Here is a 25007-nt window from a genome sequence, read left to right as displayed (position 1 = left end):
TGGTCTTTTTGAAGAAATTGACTTCAGGGCACAAGCAAGGACTTGGGAATTGGGCCAAAATACACGCACCTCCAGTGGCGACAGCCGGACGCACGGACAGCTCCAAGGACACGCTTGGCTGCAGCTGCTCCAAGGCCTGGACACTGGCCACAATCACCCAGAGGACCCTCTGACTGTGGGGAGCCGCCCCAGCATCCTCTTCCCAACAGCTTGGGTGCACCCACGTGGTCAGTGGGCCCCAGGCCCAGGAAAGTTCTCTGTCCGTCTTTCTCCTCCTTGCACAGGCAGGAGCGAACAATGACGTCCCTCCCGGCTGAGGGCTCCAGGAGAAGCTGCTCTTCGGGAGAGAGGCTGCTATGGCAACTTGAGGAGAATGGAGCCAGGCACTGCCGTCACCTTGAATCCGGCACCGTGCCTTCTGCCGCGGCAGCCTAGGGGACCCGGCGCCCAGCCCTCCCCCTCCCTCGCTGGAGCCGGGCACTGGCAGCTGACCCCCAGCTTCCCTCCTCAGCCTCCTGGCCTTGGAAACTCATCTGCTCCTCGCTGAATGGAGCACATAGCCCAGTCCCCCGAGAGTACCACCTCCATCTGTTTTGTCAGACTAGTTCTTCTATGTGTGCGGCTCTGGCTTACTTCTGAGATGGGGCTCTTCTTGATTTCAGCTCATTAAAATCCTGCAGCTAATTAAAACCGCTCTAACGGCGGCGGCAGCAGCAAACTCTGGGACGAGTCCCTCCAGTTTTTATGCGTAGGCATAAAGTTGCAATGCTCTGCGAGGATGACGGATGGCTGCAAGCACTAGGGTTCCGAGGCGGGGCTGCAGACTCAGAATTGCTCCTGCCCTGCCACCCGCTGGGTCTGGAGAATGCTGGCCTGGGTCCTGAAATCTCAGGGCCCAGCCACGCACATCTGGGCCTGTCTAGTTGCACCCCGGTCCTGGGAGGCAGTAATTCACCTGCCATCCACTCCTCTACCACAACACTGGATCCCCTTCAATTCCCTTACGCTTTCTATGGGGCAGAACAAGGGCATACTAGGGTATAAACCAGGCTGAAATACCCCCAAAGCCTTGCTCTGGTACCCTTCCAACTCCTGCTGCCAAGGAACACTGCAGCCCAGCCTCCCACTATCCCGTACACAAATAAGAGCTGCTTGAAGGTTAAGGGTAGAAATGCACAGCTGCAGTGAGAGAGAGGATTCTGAGGGCCTGACCAAAGAGCCACAGGATACACGCCATCAACTGCTGCTAGAGGGAGAACCACACCATGGATACCATCTCTGCCCAGGACTACATGCTCAGGCATTTTAAGCCAATGGGACACAGGAGGGGATGGTAATTGTGCAGGAAGAGAAACTGAGCTCCTCTTCACCCCCGCCCTGGCAGCCTGGATGCCTAATCAGCACCCCAAGTCCCCTAAGCCTGGGAGCCTTGGCACTGACCCTTCTCCCACATGTGCTCATCACCAGGCTCAGACTCAGAGCTGTGGGAGCTGCTTCTGAGCCTTTCCTCATCTTTGTATTCCCAGCACTTAGCACAGAGCCTGGCACAAGGAAAGTGATCAATAACCTCTGCCGCATGTGGAATGAGCTCAAGTTAATAGATGGAAGTGTTGGGGGCCATCGGGAGAGAGGCACTCCATGAACTTGGAATTTTAAAAAGGTCATTTATGTTTCAGGGAACTGTGTGTTTGTTTTGATCAGGTTTGGGATGGAATCAGATCCAAAGAGTAGTCCAACCCCATGACAGGAAAAGAGGCAGGAAGTAAGATCCATCCCACCCCATTTCTGGGTTCCTCAGGAACCCTATGGAGCCTGACAGTTCAAAAATACTCAAGGCACACTCTCCACCCAAACTCTGCTTTTGAACCCTCTTGTTGGGAATGAGAGATTGCTGATCAAGGGGCTTGAAGACTAATGTATGTTCGAAAGGCAAATCTCTCTATATATGTGTGCATATTAACATGTTATACACACAAAAACATGTACACAAGTCATTTGGATGCCAGAAAACTGACCATCTCCAAACCTTTCCAATACCATGTGATGTCAGGAAACCTCCAAAGAAAATGAGTTCCCCTGGGTTGTTCAAAAGTCAGTGAAAGCAATACATGCTAAACATGAGTGGCCCTGGAAGACATGCTAATTGAGACAAGCCAGTTGCAAGAAGATAATACTATATGATTCCATTTATATGAGGTGCTGAGAGTTGTCAGATTCATAGAGACAACAAGTAGAATAGAGGCTACCAGGAGCCAGGAGGAGAGACAGGGAATTAGTATTTAATGGGTACAGAGTTTCAGTTTGTGAAGACGAAAAGTTTTGGAGATGAAGAAAAGTGAGGATATACACTAGACACTTGTAAATGGTTAAAATTGGTAAATTTTAAATATTTTTTAGAAAGATAAATGAACAACTTGAACTAAGCAGTGGGTATCATGGGATAGGCACCAGGCTCAGAGTAGGGAGCCCTGGTTCTGGGCCTGGCTTCCCCTCCAACCAGCTGCATGACCCTCATGACTTGATTCTCCTTATCTTGGGTTCAGTCCTCCTCCAAAATATCTACCGCAGAGGAGCTTCCAACTGCCTTAAATCTCTGCTGTGAGACAAATGGCTTAGGAAACAGAAAGTCACCTTCAGGCAGAGCATGGTCCTGTGGTGAGTGTCCCTCACCCACACCTGTCACCTGTTTCTCACCATGGATCTGGGCCACTGCCAGGCCACAGGCCTCAGGAAGACCACAGGCCTCAGGAAGACCACCTCAGGCATATCCCAGAGTTCTACACCCTGAGAGGTGCTGTTCCAGAGATAGCAGGTTCCCTATGGACCAGACAAGCCTGCCAAGCTGTCCTCCTTCATGACAGCTCTGTCCTTGTTTGAGGGATCAAAGGCTCTGCTGCAGGTGCCTAACTGGAATTGTATTCCTGGGATCTTTCTGATCTGCAAAGCCTCTACCTGAGGCTATCCTGGCTAAGGTGAATCCCACCTGTGGCTACTCCCAACCTAGGGGACCATACCTCTGTGTGTGAACTTTTACCCTGAGCCTGCTGGAACAGTGACTTATATAATGACAGATCATTTTGAGGCAGAAATCTACACAGGGCTAATGATAGGGATCCTACTGTATCTACAGTCACCCTTTTCATTTAAAAATCTTTAATTTTTAAAGAACTTAAAAGGGCAACCTAAGGACCCATGTGGTGATGGAAATGTCCTCTATCTTGACTGAATCAGTGTCAATATCCTGGTTGTGATATTGCACCAGTGTTTTGCACAACATCACAATAAGGGGAAACAGTATAAAGACTTCACCCGGTTTCTCTGCACTCTTTCTTACAACTGTACAAGAATACATAATTATCTCAAAATAAGAAGTTTTAAAGAACTAAAAACTTAAAAATAAAAATCACTGGCCTTTCAGCTCATACATAATGGAAGCAGATTCTAATGTTGTACACGTAAATAATAGATAACCATTTTCATGGATCAGTGCCATCCCCTATTGTATAAGAAACATTTTAAAGTTAAGGGACTATGCCTTTAATAAGAAAATTTGATGTGTTAGCAACTACCGGTTGATCTTTGTGCATTTTTCAATTGCAAATTGCACTTTAAAAATGCAAACAATTATTAATATTGATTTGGACTAAAACAATATTGAAATTCAATATATTTCCAGCTCTTTTATGAATTACCCTGTGGATACGTGGTGATTATGATAGAAGAGTATTTGCATGCTCAATTTCTTTTCAGTGAGGATCCTTGAAGAGGGCTGACGTGATCCATGGATAATGAACTTCACAGGGACAAGACTGGCTCCAGAGTCCTCGGCCAGGCTCTCTGATTTAGACACAGTACAGACTTCTGCCACTTTTCTTGCTGGGCTTTTCCCAAACCAATCTTACAGAACACAAGTTCTAAATACCTGCTCAAGGCCTAGAATAGGATTTCAGTTTTTAGAGGCAGGCTAGGACAAGGAACAGATATTTATCATGCTTTGTTAATATTTCAGGATACACTGGATACTACAGAAACATCCCATTAAGTTTTCACACAATAACCTCTTAAAGTGAAAATCATTATCCTTATTTATCACAGGTTTGGTTCTCTGTAAGGAGATGCTGAGATGGAGTTTGGGGGTACAAGATGTTTATTAAGAATCAACACCTGTGAAGGGAAAAGAAGAGGAAGACAAAGTAGATGGGAGAAGCTCTGGAGTGGGGAGAGCCTTCAGAGTATCCTGTAGCAGGTAGAAATGGTTATATCTTATATCTCCAGAATCTTCCATAGCCGGACATGGGTTGACCAGGGCAAGGTATGATCTCAGATGAAGCAGCCTGCCAAAGCTGAGGCAGATCCTGAGGAGCCACTGACCACATGTCCTGTGGGTGGTCAGCAAGTTTTCCCTGGAAGGGAATCCAGGCAGCATGTCTCAAAGTCCACCTCTGTTTCACAGCTGACAAAATTAAGACCCAAGGAGACTAAACCTGCCAAGGTTACACAGTAAATAAGAGCCATCCCTGATCTGTCTGACTCAAATCCTGTCTCTCTCCATTCCAGCCACTGCTTTTCCCAAACAAAAGCTTAGATAAGACGGTCCTGACCTTCAGTTACTGAGACATGAAGGTTTGGAAGTCTCTAGAGGAATATGCAGAAAGTAAGCAAATACACTCACCTCAATAACCCTGCCAAGACAAATGTATATGTGCTCTTTGTGCACATGCATTCATGTGCACACACACACTTGCTTCTTGACAATTATCTCAGGAAGGCGGGGACAAGGATTATTTGGGTTAAGAGCTCCCCTGACAGTACAGCCTGGAGACCATCTCCCCCAGTAGAGCCCTCGGATCTTGCCAAGAGCAGCCAAGGATGCTTGATGCTGCACGGCCGGCCTCCTTTTCCTTTTAGAAAGCACTGAGCTATTCACATTTTCCAGCTGCTCTGACATCCACAGCCTCAGCAGGGAAAATTATAGGGAAGAAAAAAATTGCATATTTACTTCTCAAAATTGAAAGTTGGGGTATAATACAGCTAGAAAGGAGTACGTAGTAAACCTGAAGTGCCCTGGCCCCTGGCAGGGTGCAGCTGCCTCCAAGCTGCCAACAGTAATCCAGAGACTCCAGAGGAGGAGAAAATGGCAAGGAGGTTTGGCTTCTCTCCAGGGAATCCCTTTCCCTGTGGTTTCCCAGAGGACTTGCCTTTATGTGTCCAGTTCCAACTGTGCCTGGCACAGAGCAGGTGCTTGGGCAATGTGTAATGAGCAGAGAGACGTAGAGAAGGGTGAAGGTGAAGAGCAGCTCCTATACCCGGGTTGTTCCGTGTGCCTGTACCCATGCATGATCATCCCCTTTGCAAGCCGTCTAGCCTTTCTAAGCTGGCTCCAGTAATGACCGATACATTCTCGACCTTCAACCACTCCAGAATGATTTTTTGCTCGAGTTCATCTCTGAACAGGCTGTTATCTTCTAATCTGAAGGACTCAAGGACTAAGAAGATGGCAGAACAATCAAGCCTCTTGGTCCTCCCCTGGTTGCTCTGAGGCCAACCGGAGGGAGTCAGGCTTCAGGGATCTGGAAATTCTAATGCATGGGTAGGCATAAGAAAGAAATTTGCCTCTTCCGTGAGACTTCACCCCTCCATCGTCTTCCAGTGATATCTTCTCTTCCAAATCCCCTTTACCCCAACTGATCCGTTGGTGCTCCCTTATTTCTCCATGGGATGTTGAAAAGACAGAAATTTGGGTCTTCCTTAACCTCCTCCCTCTTCCGCTCCATCCAGCCACAGATTCAGCCTTCTGAGCTCCTTCTGTCTCTCCCACCCCTTGGTGCTACACAGATTCAGCACCTACGGTCTGGACAGCTCCCTGACTTTGTATAGATCCTGCAGTACATTCGCTGTCAGTTCAGTTAAACCAACTGAGGGCCCCACTTGTCCTGTGTCCCGAGTTCTTCAAACATCCCTGTGTGACCCACAAGCAACCTGAGGATCAAGTCTCTGCTAACCTCTCACCCCTGGTCTCATCTCTCACTATTCCCTAGTAGTCCTCAGTCCACCTGCCATGGATCCCTGAGCCGTGGGCTTTCCTCCAACACGGTTAATGGTTAGAGGATAGTGTAGAGAAGACAGCCCCAGGCTCCAAGTGTCTGATTCTCAGCATTACATTTTCTCACTGGGGACTTTGGGCATAATCTTGTCACATCTCTGAGCTTCAGTTTTCCTGACCAGTAAGTAGCTCCTTTGTGGCCTGATACCATGGGGCTATTTGTGAAGATTCCTGCTGTCATGGGTGGCTGTCCTGGAGTAGAGGGAAGAGGCTCAGGGCAGGCAGATGTGCTGCTGGGACCCAGCGCTCTCTCTGCAGAGGGCCCACTCCTGCACAGATTCTTCTTTACAAATGGTTTTGCTGACTTTACTTATCCTGAACAACATGCAAGGGGGTCTAGTTTCTCTCTCCCTAAGTCTGTAACCTCTTTTCTACTGTATTGAGTGCTGGATGTGTTTACCACTCAGCCTTAAGGACACAGGTAGAAAAGGGATAAACTTTTAAGATCCTGGGTGTGGTACCCCATGGTATCTGTGTGCCAGACCAGGGGGGTGGGCCAAGGACGAAGGCAGCCCTCAGCTGAGTGAAAGAATTTTAAAATAGAACAGCATCCACACAGGCCCCAAGCTTGTGCCCTTATACCACCCTGTCATCTATTACATATGGGGCTGCTTGAGCCCTGACTTTTTAAAAGGTTGCCAAAAAGAGGAAGGCAGACAGGTAGAAACATGCATTTTTATGAAGAGAACCAAAGCGGTCAATTGCTGGTCTTTAGTGAGCACCTGTCTGAAGAAGCCAATTTCCTGTAGTAACCATATGACCCTTTTATAATGACAATTATTTTTAAAATAACACATCCAATAACCATCTGCAGCAGATCCAGAACTTCAGATCTGCCAATTTGGAAACCTGGACTTCTAACTGAAAGTTTCTGATTCTTAAATTGGCAAGTAATGCACATGTTAAAAACCTATTCAAAGGGCTGTGGGTATAGCTCAGTGGTACAGCACATGCCTAGCATGCACAATTTCAAGCAGAAAGAAAGGAAGAGAGGGATGGAGGAAGAGAGAGACAGAGGAAGGAAGGCTAACCTACCTGAGTCAATCAAAATTTGTGTCCAAGCTGGCTCTGACTAGGATCCCCCCAGTGCTACTCTTGCTATGAAAAATGTAGCCTGGATTGTAAAATGGCATGCAACCCCTGGGTCTGAAACTGATTCAAAGTCTCTTGTGCAAAGTTAGCTGAGCAGAGGCAAAACTAACTTTGCCTCAGTGACCTGTGAGCTGCTGGTGTGAAGAGAAGCTGCAGTGACCTTGCTGGTCAGCAGCTGGCTCTGACGGCTCTGTGACCCAATGGCACTGGTACAGAAACATGGGCTTCAGCACAGGGCATCTGCCTCTGCCTGGAGGACAGTCACTGTGGTGGAACCAGGGGAGTGTGGCACAGGATATAGGGCACGTCCCAGTCCACCTCTGCCTCCTTCTCCCCACCTGAGTCACCTGTGTGTGTGTGTGTGCGCACACACACACATACACACACTTACACTTGTTATGGGTTGAATTACATCCATCCCTCCCACGCACAAAATTCTTATGTTGAAATCCTAACCCCCAGCACCTCAGAATCTCACCTTCCTTGTAAATAGGGTCATTGCAGAATATTAGTTAAGATGAGGTCATACTGCAGTACAGTGAGTCCCTAATCCTAAAGGACTGGTATTCTTATAGAAGGGGAACTCTGAACACAGATACATACACATGCATGGGTAAAGAGAATCCTTTATGTCCCCCCCCCCCCCCCCCCCCCCCCCCCCCCCCCCGTTGCTCTGTGCTGCGTATCTGTGTGTAGGGCTGAGCATGTGCTGAACCGACACATGGACACATCGTTTCAGAACCTCCCATTCCTGTCTGTGGCCATTGGCTAGGAGCAATCCATTGGTGGCCAGGCCCTACTCTGCACCCAGCCACCAGGAGAATAGCCTGCAACTGCCCTCACCGCATCTCACAGTGCTGCCTTCCATTCCAGTGGCTGCTTGAGGTCAGACTCCTTCCTGGCAGAGGACAGTGAGGCCCTGTTCTTCACCCAGCCTAAAGGGAGGGTGGTGGGAGGGTGGCCTGGGTTGGGAGGGCTGGAGAGTGGCAGCTCAGCAGGGCCATCTGCCATCTGTGCCTCCACTCCACTCTCCACTCGGTCCCCTCTCTGCCTCAGGGTGCATCACTCTGGCGACCCCTGGGAATTGGAAGCTAATTTTCCACGATCATTAGTGATGGAAAGACCTCAGGTTCTGCCTTTAATTAAAGTCAAATGCGGGGCCGAGGAGAAGCGCTGCATGCAGACATCCTCGTCTCACTTGTAAAAGCCATATGCAAATAATTAAGCAAGGCATGGAAGCCATAATTAAAAATTTCACAAACCCCCTCATTAGCTGAACAGTTTGCACAGAGAAGCAGGACCAAGTTCCTCCCCCATGCCGATGGCAGCTCCTGCAGATGGTTAATTGGGGCTGGGGGGAGCGGTAGGCCACACCTAGGTGACAGTGCACCTGGCAACGGGCTGGCAGGGCTCCTGGTCTCCTAGGCCAGCAGCAATGACTGCCACCTCCATCTAGTAAGCCTCTTAGCCAGAGACAGGGCTCCCAGGGCAAAATGGGTGAATCCATCCCTTCATCCCAAGGCAAGGAGCCACCATAATACAGGACCCTGGTCTCAAATTTTCAGCCCCTCTGGCCCCAGCCATGATTTATGCACAGTTGGGATGCAATAACAGAAGTGAGAAGGGTCTTGGCTTGCACACCTGTAATCCCAGCAGCTCCAGGGGCTGAGACAGGAGGATCGAATGTTCAAAGCCAGCCTCAGTAACTTAGCAAGACCCTTTCTCAAAATAAAAAATAAAAAGGGCTGGGATGTGGCTCAGTGGTTAAGTGCCCCTGGATTCAATTCCTGGTATTCCCCCCCGCAAAAAAAATTGAGACCTGCTCCAGCTGAAATCCCCGCAGTATGCCTAGGAGGGAGGCAGGCTCAGCATATCCCTTCTCTCTGCTGGCAACTTTGTGTCCTGAGAGCTTTCAGCCCCTTCCACAAGAGCAGCTATCCCTAGGCCTCATGGTCACTGTACACAGTGACCCACCTCAAGACAAAGGCCCTGGGCAGGACATACCCACACACCCAAAAGCACTCTCAGCCCCAGCTTTAATCAGCACTCCAGAACTGGGGGAGGGTGGGGTGGGAGGGAAACGTGTTGGACCTTCCGGTTCCACACTTTCTCTGGTCCCCTCTCCCCACCCTACCACAGGTCACTGGCTGGTGCCCTCAGCCCCCACAGGCATGTGGTTCACCTCCTGTCAGAAATCCATCCTGCCAGGCAAGTCACCGCAGGCATAATCCCCTCTTGCTCATTGACATTTCCAAATGAATATTCACTCCCCCCGCCCCATTGTGGCACTTGTTCTTCATCTGGTCTGATCAATGACACTCCTCAAAAGGAATCAGGACCAGAGGCATTGATCGACATCCGGGAAGCAGCCTGGCATGTACGAGGACCAGATGTGTCCTCCCAGGCAAGAGACTCGGATATTGGTCAATTCACCTCAACCACCGACAGCCCTGCCCTGGGCGGGGCCAGAGCGACCACGCAGCCAAGACTCCTCCTCCTCCAGCATTCATATATGTGAACTGGAAGTGATTCCAGACAAGTCCACAAAGGGGATCTTATAAGGAGTCAGATCCTCTTGCAGGGAGTCTCAGCGCTGAGTTTGTGCCTCTAGACCCAGAGACGACTCCGTGTGACATCTTCATCCAGGTCCTTGAATTCGCCCTCTTGAACTTGCCTCACCCTTCCCGGTGGCTCAGAAAACATCGTTTCTCTTTCTCTCTCTTCTCTGTCACACAAAGGAAGCAGGACCCTCTGCCAGACACCACCCTAAGCATCCTGCTCTTAGAAGCTGGCCCAGCGGAGTCTCTATCCTGGCTGAGTTTCTCGCCCTCCCCAGCTCACACAACAGTGAGCACAGGGCTCCCTTCCTTTCTTTTGCCATCTGCTTACAGAAGCCAAGTTGCCCTTCTGGTCAGAGCCCCTGCCCCAACCCTCCCTTCCTATCCCTCTGCATCTTCCTTGCTTCTGAAGCATCTGCCGAAGAACCTGCCATTCTAACCACCAACACCAGGTATGGGTTGAGCACACCTAGGTTCAAGATCTCAAATCTAAAATGCTTCAAACCCCAAAGCTTATCTGCCCACATGATGCCACTAGCAAAAAATTCCACACCGTGAAATTTGCTTCACACACAAAACTAATCAAAATGTTGTATAAAAATAATTTCAGCCTATGGGTGGAAAGTGTATATGAAACATAAATGAATTTTGTGCTTACACTTGGGTCTCATCCCCAAGATATCTCATTATATAAATGCAAATATTCCAAAATCTGAAAATTTTAGAAATCCCAAACACTTCTGGTCTCAAGCATTTTACATAAGGGATACCTATGCTGTAGTTCACAGTAACAAAGCAATACATTCAGGTGAGGAAGTGGATTATCCCACTTGTACGAATCATACATAAAAATTTACTTTCTGTCCCAATTTGATTTTTTTTGTGTGTGGTGCTGGAGGTTGAACCAAAAGGCCTCACACATGGTAGGAAAGCACTCTACCACTGAGCTAATGCCCTATCTCTGACTCCATTTGATTTTTAAAACTTCATTATGGAACATTTCAGATATACAAAATATGCATACACACACATGTACCAGGGATTCAGCACCCAGCTTAAAAAAATAAAACAATTACCAATATGCAGAGTACCCTAGAAGCCCTCCTATTGCTTCCCTCTTTCTCACCTCCAGAGGTAGCCCATCCACGTAACAAATATTTAATGAACATCTTCTCCCTGCCTGACACTATTATAGGCAACTAGGATCCATCAGTGGAAGATCCTGCCCTCATAGAACTGTATTCCAATCAGGAGAGAAACAGACACTACACTGAGGCTAGAGGCAGGGTCTCAGGACCTAAATATGCATGACTCCTCATTAAGAAGGTACCATTTGAACCATGCGGATACAAAAGGAATAGCCTGTGCAATGGCCCTGGGCTGGAGGCCTTCCTAATACATAGTGTGTCTGGAGAGAAGTGAACATAAAGGAGAGTCAAAGATGATGTGATCTGAGAAGTAAAGGGGCTAGTCCCATGGGCCATTGCAAGGACTCTGGCTTTGTCTCTGAGTGATGCAGGAGCAGAGGAAGGACATGATCTAAGTTGGATTTTGGCAGGATCCCCCTAGCCATGCAGGTTGGCGAGACCCCAACTATGATATGAAAAGCTGCACCTGCCATTCTTATGTGAGAACTGGTACTTTCAGAGGAGGACTTTATTTTGATGTTGGAAAGCACGTGTTGTTTACTTTGATGCTGTGATATCAGTGTGTCTCTTGGGTCTACTTGCTGGCCAAAAGCTTTTTTGGAATGGATATTCTGGATTCTGTAAAAACTGTAAGTCACTCTTATCATCGAACCTGGCCTCCTGGCTTATTTCTTCCAGTCAGAAGCTTAGGAACCCTAGCTGCCCAGACTATGTGTGCACAATGGAACCACAGGACATACGGTGATGACCAGAGGTGGAACAGGGGCTTGGAGCTGCCAAGTCACCTGGATCCAAACTCTGGCCCTACCACTTAGCAGCTGTGTTAACTGACTCTGGGCAAGTTACTTAACCTCTCTGTGCCTCAGTTTTCTCATCAGCAAAATGTGGATGACAAAGGTTTTCAGCTGTGTTGCGAGACTGCTGTAAGGACTACTGGACAGTACAGTCATGCCCCGGAGCAGTGCCTGGCTCCTAGAGCGTGCTTGATCAGGTGGGTGATTGACTATGCTGAGGAAGAACAGAGATCCTCTGAGGCCTTCTCTCAGGCAACTCCAACATCCTAGAGTTGGCAAGGTCTGAATGCCTGCAAGAAACAGGAGCTGTGGAAGCTTCCAAGGAGGTCTCCAGGAAATGTCCCATGAGCACAGAAAAATGTGACATTCCTGGAAAGGGCTTCCAGGAAACTGGCCCAGGAGCACTTCATCAAGAGAGGAGGGTGAGCTGCCCATTCTTGGCACCATGTTCTGCAGCCAGCACTGGCCTCAGGCTACCTCTACTGGCGTGTGTCCTGACGAGCAATGGGGTTGGTATTTATTTGTAAGTTCTGTGTTCGCAAAGCTATTTCAATTCCATCTGCTGAGTGTGCCAAGTGCCATCCAGAATGATCAATTTGGAAAGTCTGACACAGCTGCTTTTTTCCCTGATGATTAAACTTATGGTAACCTTCAGCTCAAACACTCACCCCTCACCTTTGACAATTTAAGTTCAGATCAGAAGAACCCAGTGGTACAATTTGAACGCATTGGTATTCAACTTCACAGCATCAGGAAGACAGCACAGTACCCAGCACACTGGGGGTTTTTGTTTGGTTGGTTTTTCTGTTGTTTTGGATTTTTTTTTTCTTTTCTTCTTACATAATTAATTACTTTGTTCACAAGGTTGAAGTCTTCTAAAAGAAATTTGGCAAAATGCTAGGGCTGGCACTTGGCAGGGAATGAGAGTATATTTTGAAAATAGTTGTAAAGTTTTTTCCTGTAGTCACACACAGGGACACACACAACATCCTTGTCTTTAATTCAGCATTGCTGGAAAACACATGGAAGTCTAATATTATTTTCCAATTCAGCTCATTTACTTCGAAGAAATCTGACTCCAGTTCAGAGACATAATCAATTCTATTGGCTGTCTCCAAGGCTTAAGGAAACAAGATTTTTCTCTTTTTTAAAGTTATTTTCTAATTGACATATTGTAATTGTGCATGTTCATAGGGCACAGTGTGACATTTCAATACATATATACAATGTGTAATGATCAGACTTGGGTAATTGGCATATCCATTGACTCAGACATTTATCATTTCTTTGTGTTGGGATTCAAAAATCCTCTCTATTAGCTGTTTTGAAATATACAATTAATTGTTGTCATCCATTATTATCTTACTGTGCTACAGAACATTAGAAGTTATTCTTCCTATCCAGCTGCACCCCAGCATTTTCTTAATGATAACATTTTTTTTTTTTTTTTTTTTTGGTCCCAGGGATTGAACCCACGGGTTTTTAACCACTGAGACACATCCCCAACCCTTTATGTATTTTGTTTAGAGAGTTTTGCTCAGTTGCTCAGGGCCTTGCCAAGTTGCTGAGGCTGGATTTGAATTTGCCATCCTCCTGCCTCAGCCTCCCGAGTCGCTGGGATTGCAGGTGTGCGTCACCACTCCCAGCAATGACAGTGCCTTTAACCACATACCCGGGCACCACATTCCCTCCCATCCAGTCATCACAGATAATAGACAATCATAGATTTAACCTTTTGCAAAACTTAAAGTCCACACTAAGTCACATTTGTTGAGAAGCTTTACAAAGAAGTCCCCTGGGCTACCTTCTGAATTTCTTGGCTATGCCCAGTTGCCCTCAGTGTAGGTTTCATGGGAGTTTCCCAAGAAGGTGAGGATTTATATATTTTAGGACTGTGAGGGTTTTGTACAGATGGGTGATGGGCATTTGGGATCCCGGTGAGGTGACCCATTGCTAATTTCTCTCATGCGAAGCAGAGAAAGCAGCTTTGCAGAAAGAAACCAAAAAACACTCAGGTTTGGGAAACAATTTCACACGATCTCAGTCCAACATTATTGAAGTCATGAGGGTGGTTCAGTGTCCAGAATTTGCCACTACCCCTGAAGGAGGTATGCTCCAGCCTTGTAAGAGACAGCCATCCATCCTTGACAGGAACTTCATGCATCATTGACAGTTTCCTCAAAAGGGTCAAAGAAAGCAAAAGCAACAGTCCTGATGCTCATGCTTATTTTTGGAAACCACGGAGACCTCTGTAGCCTGCAGCCAGAGGCAGGGGGTATGGCAGGCCAGGTATCCATCCATACTGGCGCTCTAAGATGCAGGCAAGTGTTTGTGTGTCTGTGAGTTTGTCTGGCACACACAGTCAGGTGCCAGCACAGCTTACAGGTGCCTATGGCTGATGGAAATGATCCTACCTTGGAGGTCTTTGGAACTTCCTGTTGTAGTGTCAGGACCGACTTCCGCTCTTAAAAAGGGTAACACTGAAAATGTAACACAAACGAGTTTTCCAAATCCGTTTTGAGCCCCACTGTTGTGAATGTAAAAAAAAAAAAAAAAAATCAAACTTTTCCTCAGAGTATATAGTCATCTTCAAACAAAGAACACTTACATTTATGACACATAATGGGAACCACAGTACAAATGGCAACATAAACACACAATGACAGTCCAGAATGTACCTAACACAAGTGTTATAGAACAAAATCTCTTTTGCTTGAAATTCTGTAGAACCCTCCTTACCAGGAAAATGATGAAAAGCTTTGCCTTCTATAGTTTGATTATAAAAACATAATTTTCCATTTTGAACTCTTCCAACAAAACCTCTCCAGTTATTAAATATTCTTTTTCAAACTTTCTAAATCCTCCTTTCCCTCCCCAGAGATTCTGACACGCCTGCCTGAAGTTCCCCTGATCTGTTTCTCCTCTCCTCCATCTCATGGGGAAACCACTGCACTTCTCAACCACCTCTGGGGAGAGAATGTTAAGACAATTCCACTTGTTTTTCCAAAGACTAATTGCTCGAAGGCCACCGTTTTCTGCTCGCAAGCCATGGCCCCTCATCTCTAATCCATTTCAAACATCTGTGGACCAAATCCCAACATCCAAGAGGGTGGAGGCTGTGGGTTCCCATGCCCAGTGATGAGGAAGGCCAGTGAAGGTTCCCAAAAGGAAAGCAGGATTTTAAGCAGCATGCATATAGCATGGAAAACCCAGGGTCCCTAAGTGATAAGCCTCTATCCCTTGGCAACGGTCACTCAGATGCAGTTTAGTTTAATTCCCTTCCACACCATCTCGGCATGCATGGCAGCCTTCCTGCATATAATACCAGAAGGGGCAGAGTCATGGGGATGAAGGGACCTCAGAATCGTCCTTTCTCAAGCAGAGACGAGATCGAGAACCAAGAGTCAGTTCTGCTCTCTAACACATGTGGGATTATGTCCACTCTTCCCTGCAGGTCTTGTTGTTTTAGGATGATATGAAGTGACTCTAAAAATGGCCAACATTTCTCCCCCAACACAAGAGCATAAATCACTACGTCTTTGGTGCTTTCTTTGTGGTATTGATTTTCCTGAGAATGAAGGCAGATGGTTCCGATATGGCATCATCTAATATTCCCCCAGCTTGATTTATAGATTTCTTTGTGCATTACCTGAACATAAATGAGTCTTGCATTATTTCTTGCACACTTGTCAAATTAAGGTAAGATATTCTCGTTGACCTTTAAACCTAAAAATAAATAAATAAATGTGTCGGAGACATTTTCCGGCAAGCCTTAAAACGAGCTGGGTCCTCGGATGCCAATTAAGAGGATGTAATTACGAAGGGGATTGTCGTCTGTGCTGCGGGTAATGATTTAATTTTAGTTTTAATGCGTTCGCTCAATGGAGGAAAAGAAAATAAGCTGGTTACGAATCATCTTGTGAAAGAGACGAGAACAACTTGGCACCATTTGTTCCCTAATTTACCAAAACGGGAAGGAGCTGGGGGTGCTTGGCACCCAGGCTTTCCAGAAGGAAAGAACGCTTCTCAGAAGGTGCAGAAAGAGGAGGCACTGGCAGGAACCAAAATAGAGACAAGGTGGCCGTTTGCTGTGATGTTACCAAACAGAGCCCGCGCCAGCCAGCGCTGGGCTGTGTGAGGGTGAGAATTGGATCTGACTCTGGGCAGGAAAGAATCGCGCTCAGGGGCTGCACCAGGCCTTTCTCCCACTGCCCTTCCCATTGCCAAGACCAGACCCAGGGAAAGGTTCCCCAAGTGACATCCACGTGGAGATGACCACTGTCTGCTGGGACACAAAGGGACACAACCTCTCAGCACCTCCAACTACAAACACTAAAGGTGAGATGATGCTGGCTGCACCCACCTGGGCTAGCATCTATGTGTACAAACCTAGGTACACGTGCGCACGTGCACACGTGCACACCCATGCACACCCACACACGCCCATGACCACGTAAGGTCTCCCCACCAGGCTGGCTTCGGCATCCCCAGGGTCCCTTTCAGAAAAATATCACTTAACAATCAACCTCTAATAAAGTCTGTCTTCAAACTGAAGATAGCAAACGGGACTGCCCAGGTCAGGCCAGCCACCTGTACAGAGCCCCCTGTCTCCACTCTGTCCGGGTATCTCTCCCCCGACTCCAAACTCCACAGCCTCCCTCACAGCCTCCAGTCTCCTGCCCAGGCCCTGTCCCCTCTCACTTTCCGGGCCTTTCTTTCTGCTGCTGAAGTAACTCTGCTCTTCTCTGTGTAACCCTGTCCCCTCTTCCTTCCTGGGTCACTTGGATTTGTCTTCTTCCTTCTCACCCTGTGGACTCATGAGACCCCATGCAGACAGAATTCTCCTCTGAGCCTGGGAGGAAACCCCAGAGTCCTTATCTCTTAGAGACCGTTCCCTGCTGCACCCATTTGCAGGTCCACATACGCATCCTGGAGGGCTTCGGAGGGTGTAGAGGAAAAACACACTTTCCTTCTGGGTACCCCCTGACCTTCCCAGTCACACGGGACATGAGATGTTCAATCTGTCTGCAGCCACATGAGTGTGGCCAGGTGTGCTAATGGGCTCTTCCTGTCCTGCAGCCCAAGTTGCTTCAGCGTCAACCCCAGGCCACCTGCTCGAACATGATTCACAAGAAAGCTGGTGAGGCACAGCAGATCCCGCCACCCATCAGGAGGCCATAGGCCAGCCTTTCAGAACCCACTGTGGGGATGCCACAGGTCTCTCACCAAACCTGAGGATACCATTTGTCTGCTCCAGTCTGCCCACATCTGGGGCCTCTCTGGGGTTGGGCAGACCCCTTACAGGCCTGTTCACTTTCCCAAGCACTTACTGAGTACCCAGCATGTGCAAGCTCAGGCCCCCTTGAACTTGCACAGGATCTGGGAACCACTGGGGCACCCTAGAGGGCCTGCTCCCTGCAGAGTCACAGAGACGATTTTGGCACAGTCTTGCTCCTGGGCTCTGGCCACCCTATTCTCGCCCTGGGCCAGCTGGAAGAGGCTGTAGGACAGCGCTCAAGAAAAGCAACCCCCGCCCCCAGTTTTGCAGGTTCCCTTTGAACACAACAGTTCTGATTAAATGCCCATCTGTGTCTTAAGATCAATTAAACCAGGGCTGAGCAAACTGCAGCCCCCCCAGGCCAAACCTGCCAACCACATTTCTGTAAATAAAGTTTATTGGAACACAGTCATGCCCATTCGTTTTCACAGAGTCTACGCTACAATGGCAGAGTTGAATGGTTTCAGCCAAGACGTTCTGGCCTAAAGTCTAAAATATTTACTACCCAGCCTTTCAAGAAAGCATTTGCTGACCTCTGACCTAAGCTACACATACCCATGATTTATTTATAAATCATCTGTCAAGTAACCTTTTGAGATATCTAATAAACTCTGGGTAAACTGCTCAACAAGGAAATAAAAATGAAAATTCCAGACGTTCAGAGCGAACAACATAGATTTCCAATTCTAAATCCATACCCATGTACACAGAAATACACTCTCACAGGAAAAAACTTCAAACGATATAATTAAAGTGCAGATTCCTTTGAAAGTCACCCCTGCTGGATGCAGTGCACACCTGTAATCCCAGCCTCTCGGGAATCTGAGGCAGGAGGATCCCAAGTTTAAGGCCAGCCTGGGTAACTTAGTGAGACCTGGTCTCAAAAATTAGAAAGGGCTAGGAATGTGGTAAAGAGTCCCCTGGGTTCAATCCCCACTACCTCCCCAAAGAAGAAAGTCACTCCCATTCAGTCCACTCTGCACTTGGGATCATCAGCGGAAGTCCTTCCAGACTTCCTTCTAGATATGTATTTACAAATATGTTAATAGAGGATATTGTGACTTTGTGTGTGTGAGAGTTTTGGTCATAAATGATAAAGATGCAATATTGTTCCACAGTTTGCTTTTTTGACTTAACAACACCTTTTGGACATTTTTCCCAGGTTTAAACAGACCTACTTCATGCTTTTAAACTATCCAGAATATTCCAAGGTGTGGGTGTTGCAGAGACTAATCTCAGTGCTCACAAACGTCTGGATAGGACACTATGCTAACATAACCTTTACCTCATAAAGCTCTCCTTTTTCCCAGGAAAGGGGATCCACTGCCCACAGGTCCCTTTGGAAAGGGCCTGGCAGGCCCCTCGCCTCATGTCCCATGCATTTGGAGACACCCCCCACCCCACTTCCTGCCCACTCTGGGAGTCCCTGAATCTTCATGTACTGCATGAGCACTGTCAAGGTGTCGCTGCATGACCCTCAGCCTCTCCTAGCACGGTCCCTAAGATCCACGACTCCAAATACCCCATTCAAAGAAGCTATTTGAAAGGAGAATCACTGTGAATATAAATGACTTTCTCAGAAGCTTGACTTTTAAAAAAGGAAGATGGATCTGGCCCTCGCAAATAAAAAACAGATTGAGAAGCTGAGCTTCGTGGAGTGACTTAAACAGGCATTCAGAGTTGGCACCCGCTGGGAACAGTGCGGCAGAAGCGGGTGATCAGAACAGGCCGAGCCTGGAGCCTGGCTCAGCAGCAGCCCTCCCTCCCCTGTTCATCTCCTCCTCCTCCCCTCCTGCCTTCACCGGCTCCTCCCTTTCTCCCACCCCTGCACCTTCACCTCATCCCTTTGTTCCACAGACCCTCTCTAAACACCTACTATGTGGCAGTCTGTGTGCTGTGCAGCACCTGAAGCCCAGTCCGTTCCCTGCAGAGTTCCCAGTGATACAGTCAGTCCCTGAGTAAGGGACCACGGCATGCCGCCCTGGTCTGCATGAGAGAAGGCCTCGATGCTAAGATGACATGCGTGGTGAGACCTGAAGGAGGGGTGGGGGTGGGGAGAGCGTGCCCAAGAAAGGTCTGGTGGGAAGGATGTGACCAGGAGAGTGAAGCATGTCATTTTCTTTTCAAAAAAAGACCACTCTGGCTCCAGGGGGAAACCAGATTGGTGGGTAGCTACTCTGCCCATTCATTTGGCCCATGTAGGGGCAGCCAAAGAAGTGGGAGCCCCACATACAGCTAGGGTAGGGGCTATGTGGGTTGCAGAGCAGACGGTGGCTGGATAGTGGACACCACCTTCCTCCTGAGGGCCCAGCTATGGGATTCTCCCTTGAGGAAAGGCAGCGTGGGTCCAGGAGTTACAGAGCTTTGGAGGGGGCCAGGAACAGAGGACCTGGATAAAAATCCCACCAGGCTGCTGACCAGCTAGATGACCACACACATGGGGCTTAAACTTGAATTCCTCTTCCAGGCGTCTTCAAGGGTCTGTTGTGAGAACTTCATGAGATAACACAACAATGCATCCAGTTCCATTCTGGGCACAGTGAAGGTGCTCCACAGACACTATAGATGGCCACACCCTAGCATCCACTCAGCAGAAGAACAAGTTCCTGTGCTGCCTGGTGAAAAGAGCAGAGTACAGTGGTCCCCCTCAACCATGGTTTCCATTTTCCCTGATGAACCACGGTCTGAATAAGCATAGTATGTAGAGAGCTAGTACCATCCGTGGCTTCAGGTATCCCCAGGCCAACAGAAAACACGCAGGGTTGCTAGCACCACATGGCTCTGTGCCCCCACATAGAGAGTCAGAGGTGCTAGAAACAGTCCTTCCTGTCACAAACTCACGTATGAATGGACGGCATTCACCTAGAGAGAGTGGGGCCCTGAGCTGAGGAAGGCACTGCAGCTGAGTCAGCAGAGAAGGAATTTTCATGTTTGCAGAAACAGCAGCAGAAGCAAAGGGGGTCTGGGCTAAGAATGGCAGCAAGCACCACTGTTTTATTCCTTTCCCTTCCATGTTCCCACTGGAAGGACCAAAGAAATAGAAAAAGGGAGTGAGGGGGCGGGCCTGCATCCACAGAGGAAAACTGGTGTGTCAGCCAGCTTTCTGTCACTGTGACAAAATAACTGAGATAAGCAACTCAAAAGGAAAAAGATTTAGTTTGACTCAGGTTTCAGAGGTTTGGATCCATGATCACTTGGCCCCGCTGCCTTTAAGCCTGTTGGCAGAGCAGTACATCATGGTGAGAGCAGGCAGAAGAGAAGGCACGTACACGACATGGCAGCCAGGAAGCAGAGAGTAATCAGAAAGGGCCAGGGCCCCCATATCTCCTTCAAGGCCATGCCTGTAATGACCTTACTTCTTTCCACTAGGCCCCACCTCTTATGGGTTCCACCGCCTCCCCATAGCACCCCAAACTGGAAGCCAATCCTTTAACTCATGGGCCTTTGGGGAACATTCCATACAAACTCTAGTTGCCAGTTAGAGTGTGGCAACAAGTCAGATCCAGTGAGGGATCCCTGCAAGCAGTGCAGATGGCACCTGGAAAAGGCTGGGCCGCCTCTCAGAGGCTAGGAAGCCAGGCAGAGCCCAAGGAACCAACTCAGATTTATTAAGACATGGGGGATGTCAGGAATCAGCCCCGAGTGACCTGTCATGGACAGGCATGGATACATCTCCCAACACAGCTTCAAAGTCTATAAAGGATTAGGGCCAAAGAAGGACTTGACAAATCCCCAGTCATCAAAGTTTTAACACATTTTAAATGAACAATTTATGCAATCAAAATTAAATGAAGAAAGTTAAGGATCTGACTAATAAAGTCTGGTGTTCCCTCTCACTCCTTTGTGTTCAGCAACTAGAATGTAGTTTTCTCAATCACTCACAGATTATGTAGAAAAGTGGGCTTATATTGAACTAGAGAAAAGAAATCTCAGTGGAAATCATTACCTAACCACAATGCAATAAAAGACAGAATCAAACAAAAATGACAAGAGAGAAAAAAAATGTTAGCTACAGCGTTGTTTTTAATGGAAGACACTAGGAAAGTATACATATCCATTAGTAGAAAAATGTTTAAATAAAATATTAAAATAAAATATTAAGTAAATGCTTCAGTGAATAAATCTAAACTCCAGAATCCCATACAATGGTTAAAAAGAATCACCTTGTTCACCTGATAGGGAGGCTCTAGAAAAAGAACAGGGTACTGGTTAAAAAAAAAAAAAATCTATAAATTGAGGGGATAATGGCTGAGAATGTTCCGGAGTTGAACAAACATAATTTCTTACACTGAAAATATATTCAAAGTACATGGTAAAAATCAATAAAGATACTTATCTTGGTAAAACTCCAGAATACCAAAAACTGAGAAAAAAAAAATCTTAAAGTTTATCAGGCATAAAAGATACTGTAGTCCCCCCTTATCAGCAGAGGATATCTTTCAGGGCCCCAAGTTTCAGTGATGCCTAAAACTGATAATACTGCACCCTATGTATGCTACTTTTTCCCCTAAACATGCATACCTACCACAAAACTTAATATATAAATTAGGTAGAGTAAGAGACTGGAAATAATAACTAACAATAAAGTAAGACAACTGTAATGACATTCTGTAATAAAATTGTCATCAACACACTTGTGCTTTAGGGCCATTATTAAATAAAATAAGGGTTAATTTGAACACAAGCACTGTGATACCATAATAGTCAATCCAATGGTTACTAAATGACTAATAGGCAGGAAGCATATCCAGCTTGGATATGCTGGACAAAGGGAAGATTCACCTCTCAGGTGGGACAAACAAAACTGTACGAGATGCTATGCTATTCAACAGTGGTGCAACTTAAAACTTATGAACTGTTTACTTCTGGAATGTTGCATTTAATATTTTCAAATTGTGCCTGACCACAGGTAACTGAAACAATGGAAAAGCTAACCAAGATAAGGGGGGACTACCATACTTACCAATCGTTAGACTGACAGCATGCAGATTAAGCATCAAGAGATGCCAAGAAGACAATGCAGCAATGCAACTTTTTTCCTGGTACTGGGAATTGAACCCAGGAGCACTCTACTACTGAGCTACATCCCCAGCCCTTTTTATTTTTTATTTTGAGACAGAGTCTCACTAAATATCCCAGGTTGTCCTTGAACTTCTGATCCTCCTGCCTCAACCTCCCAAGTAGCTGGTATTACAGGAAATGTGCCACAGTGACCAGCAATAAAATGATATTTTTAAAGTGCTATATTGAATCCTATTTAATTGTTCAAGAATCAGAGCAAAATAAAGACATTCTCAGACATCCAAAATTAAGAAAGTCCGTCACCTAAATGGAAAGAATTACTAAAGGATATATTTCAGCACAAAGGAAAATGAACCCAGAAAGAGGAAGATTTGCAAAACAGAACATTAATTCAATTTATTAATAAATTTAATTAACTACCAACTGTAAATATTAATACATTTTTGTATTCTGGTGGAAAAAAATTCTCAACTATCACGATAAACCACAGGGAAGAACGCTCACTGAGTGTATAGTTGCGCTGTGTGAAGGGCCTTGATTGTTTTGGTGAATAACAGATAACTTTATACTTGCCAAAAAATTTATAGTTCAATCATAGGTTAACATTTTAAGGGCACTAAATCAAATGATGAAACAGATCTGTAGCTCTCAAATCAACAGAGAAAAAGAAATGAAGAATATTGTATTAAATGAATGGAGCACAAGAAAGAAGTGTGATAAACAGAAACAACAAAGAAGGTAATAGAAATAAGCCCAGAATAAAGTCATGGCAATAATATTCAGGGATTAAACCCATCTAACATTAACTGATTGTTAAATGCCTAGCTGTGACCTAAGCATTTTACATATATTGGCTTATTTAATGCTCAAACTCATGAAGTAGGAACTATTACCACATTTTACAGATGGGGTAACTGGGCCTTGGTGGTTAAGAATCTGCAAGTCCCCAGGCTGGTTTGAGTCAGAGCTAGGACTCGCACTTGGCTTCCAGGCTCCCTAGCCCTTGCCCTTCCTTATATTCTATGCCACCTTTAGAAACAGGTTTATAGACCGAGAATCAATAAATGGGATGGAATCAAACTAAAAAGGTTTGCCATGGGCCGGGGTTGTGGCTCAGTGCTGGAATGCTTGCCTAGCATGTGTGAGGCACTGGGTTTGATCCTCAGCACCACATAAAAATAAATAAATAAAATAAAGATATTGTGTCCATCTACAACTAAAAAAATACTTTTTTTAAAAAAAGCTCCTTCACAGCAAAGGAAATAATCAAGAGCATGAAGAAAGACCCCATAGAACAGGAGAAAAAAACTTTGCCACCTGCACCTCAGATAAAGCATAAATCTCCAGGACATAAAAAGAACTCAAAAAAACGTAACACTACCTTGCAAGCACAAGACCCTGGGTTCAATCCCCAGCACCACCAAAAAAAAAAAGTAACACCAAGAAAAAAAAAAAAATAACCAAATAACCACATCAACAAATGGGTAAAGGAACTGAACAGACACTTCATGGAAGAAGAAATACAAATGGTCAACAAATATATGAAAAAAATGTTCAATATTTCTAGCAATTAAATTTGTGTAAAATGAATCAAAATAATATAATAAAGAATTTTAAAAAAGAAGTGCAAATTAAAACTACACTGAGATTCCATCTTACTCCAGTCAGAATGGCAATTATCAAGAATACAATCAACAATAAATGTTGGTGAGGATGTGGGGGAAAAGGCATAGTCATACATTGCTAGTGGGACTGCCAATTGGTGCAACCACTCTAGAAAGCAGTGAGGAGATTCCGCAGAAAACTTGGAATGGAACCACCATTTGACCCAGCTATCCCGCTCCTTGTTAGATACCCAAAGGACTTAAAATCAGCGTACTATAGTGACATGGCCACATCAATGTTTTATAGCAGCTCAATTCACAATAGCTAAACTATGGAACCAACCTAGGTGCCCTTCAAAGGATGAATAGATAAAGAAAAGGTGGTACATATACACAAGGGAATATTACTCAGTCATAAAGAAGAATGAAATTAAGCCATTTGCCTAAATGGATGGCACTGGAGATTATCATGCTAAGTGAAATAAGTCAATCCCAAAAAAACCAAAGGCTGAATATTCTTTCTGGTATATAAATGCTAACACACAATAAGGGAAGGAGGAAGAATAAAAGTACATTGGATTAGACAAAGGGGAATGAAGAGAAGGGAGGGGGATGGGAATAGGAGACAGTAGAATGAATCGGACATAACTTTCCCATGTTCATACATGAATATACGACCAGTGTAACTCCATGTCATGTACAACCACAAGAATGGGAAGTTATACTCCATGTATGTATGATATATCAAAAAACACTCTACTGTTATATATTGAAAAAGAATAAATAAAATAAGAAACAGGTTTACACACATGCAGTGTCCACTGTTGGTCATGCACCAAGAGACGAAGATCATCAGTCTGGGTGACAAACTTCAAAAAGCGTCACAGCTGGAAAATGGACAGGAAACAAAATATCAGGAAGGAGGAACTAAAGAAAAGCTGACACTGATATTATATAAAACTGAACTCAAGGCAAAAGTCACTAACAGGGGTAAGGAGAGGTGCAATTGAATATGAAAAAGAACAATCTAAAAAAAATGTGCAACTCTTAGGAATCTGTAGGCCTCGAGCAACAGAGACTCAGAAGATATAAAGCAAAATGTGGCAATGTGAAGAGATGAAACAGCCCCAACTCAGGCTCAGTTTCTCCCCCAATGTGCTCATGGCACAGATCACTTCTGTGACCCCCCCAAAAGTGATATTTCTCCCCAACGATAAGCAATTACTTCTGCAGCAGACACCGACCGGGTGTCCTCCAATTTGACTCAATTCTGACACTATCTACCTGGAGATAGCATCAGATCCCATGGCCTGATGGCTCAGTCCCCAGCGCACCCACCTCCAAATTAGATGGCAGTCATAAGCCCCAGGTTGGCCCTGTACTTCTGACCCATCAGCTACAAATCAAG

The 25007-nt window shown here is 46.1% G+C and overlaps 1 protein-coding gene across 2 annotated transcripts in view; it reads right to left on the bottom strand.

The window, feature by feature from the left end:
• The window catches only part of CHST8 (carbohydrate sulfotransferase 8), a 119553-nt gene that overhangs the window by 68775 nt on the left and 25771 nt on the right, over positions 1–25007 (bottom strand). The window contains exon 1 of one of the 2 annotated variants that reach the window (XM_079118566.1): positions 14110–14187. The exons of the other annotated variant lie outside the window; for it this stretch is intronic. The gene's annotated coding sequence lies outside the window, so the exon portion shown is untranslated. Of the gene's footprint in view, positions 1–14109; positions 14188–25007 lie in introns of those variants that run through there. 2 annotated transcript variants of the gene reach the window in all.

The sequence above is a fragment of the Sciurus vulgaris genome, assembly GCF_902686455.1.
Source record: "Sciurus vulgaris genome assembly, chromosome: 17".
In the NCBI taxonomy this organism is placed as follows: Eukaryota; Metazoa; Chordata; class Mammalia; order Rodentia; family Sciuridae; genus Sciurus; species Sciurus vulgaris.
This window is presented reverse-complemented; position numbering and strand designations above follow the sequence as displayed.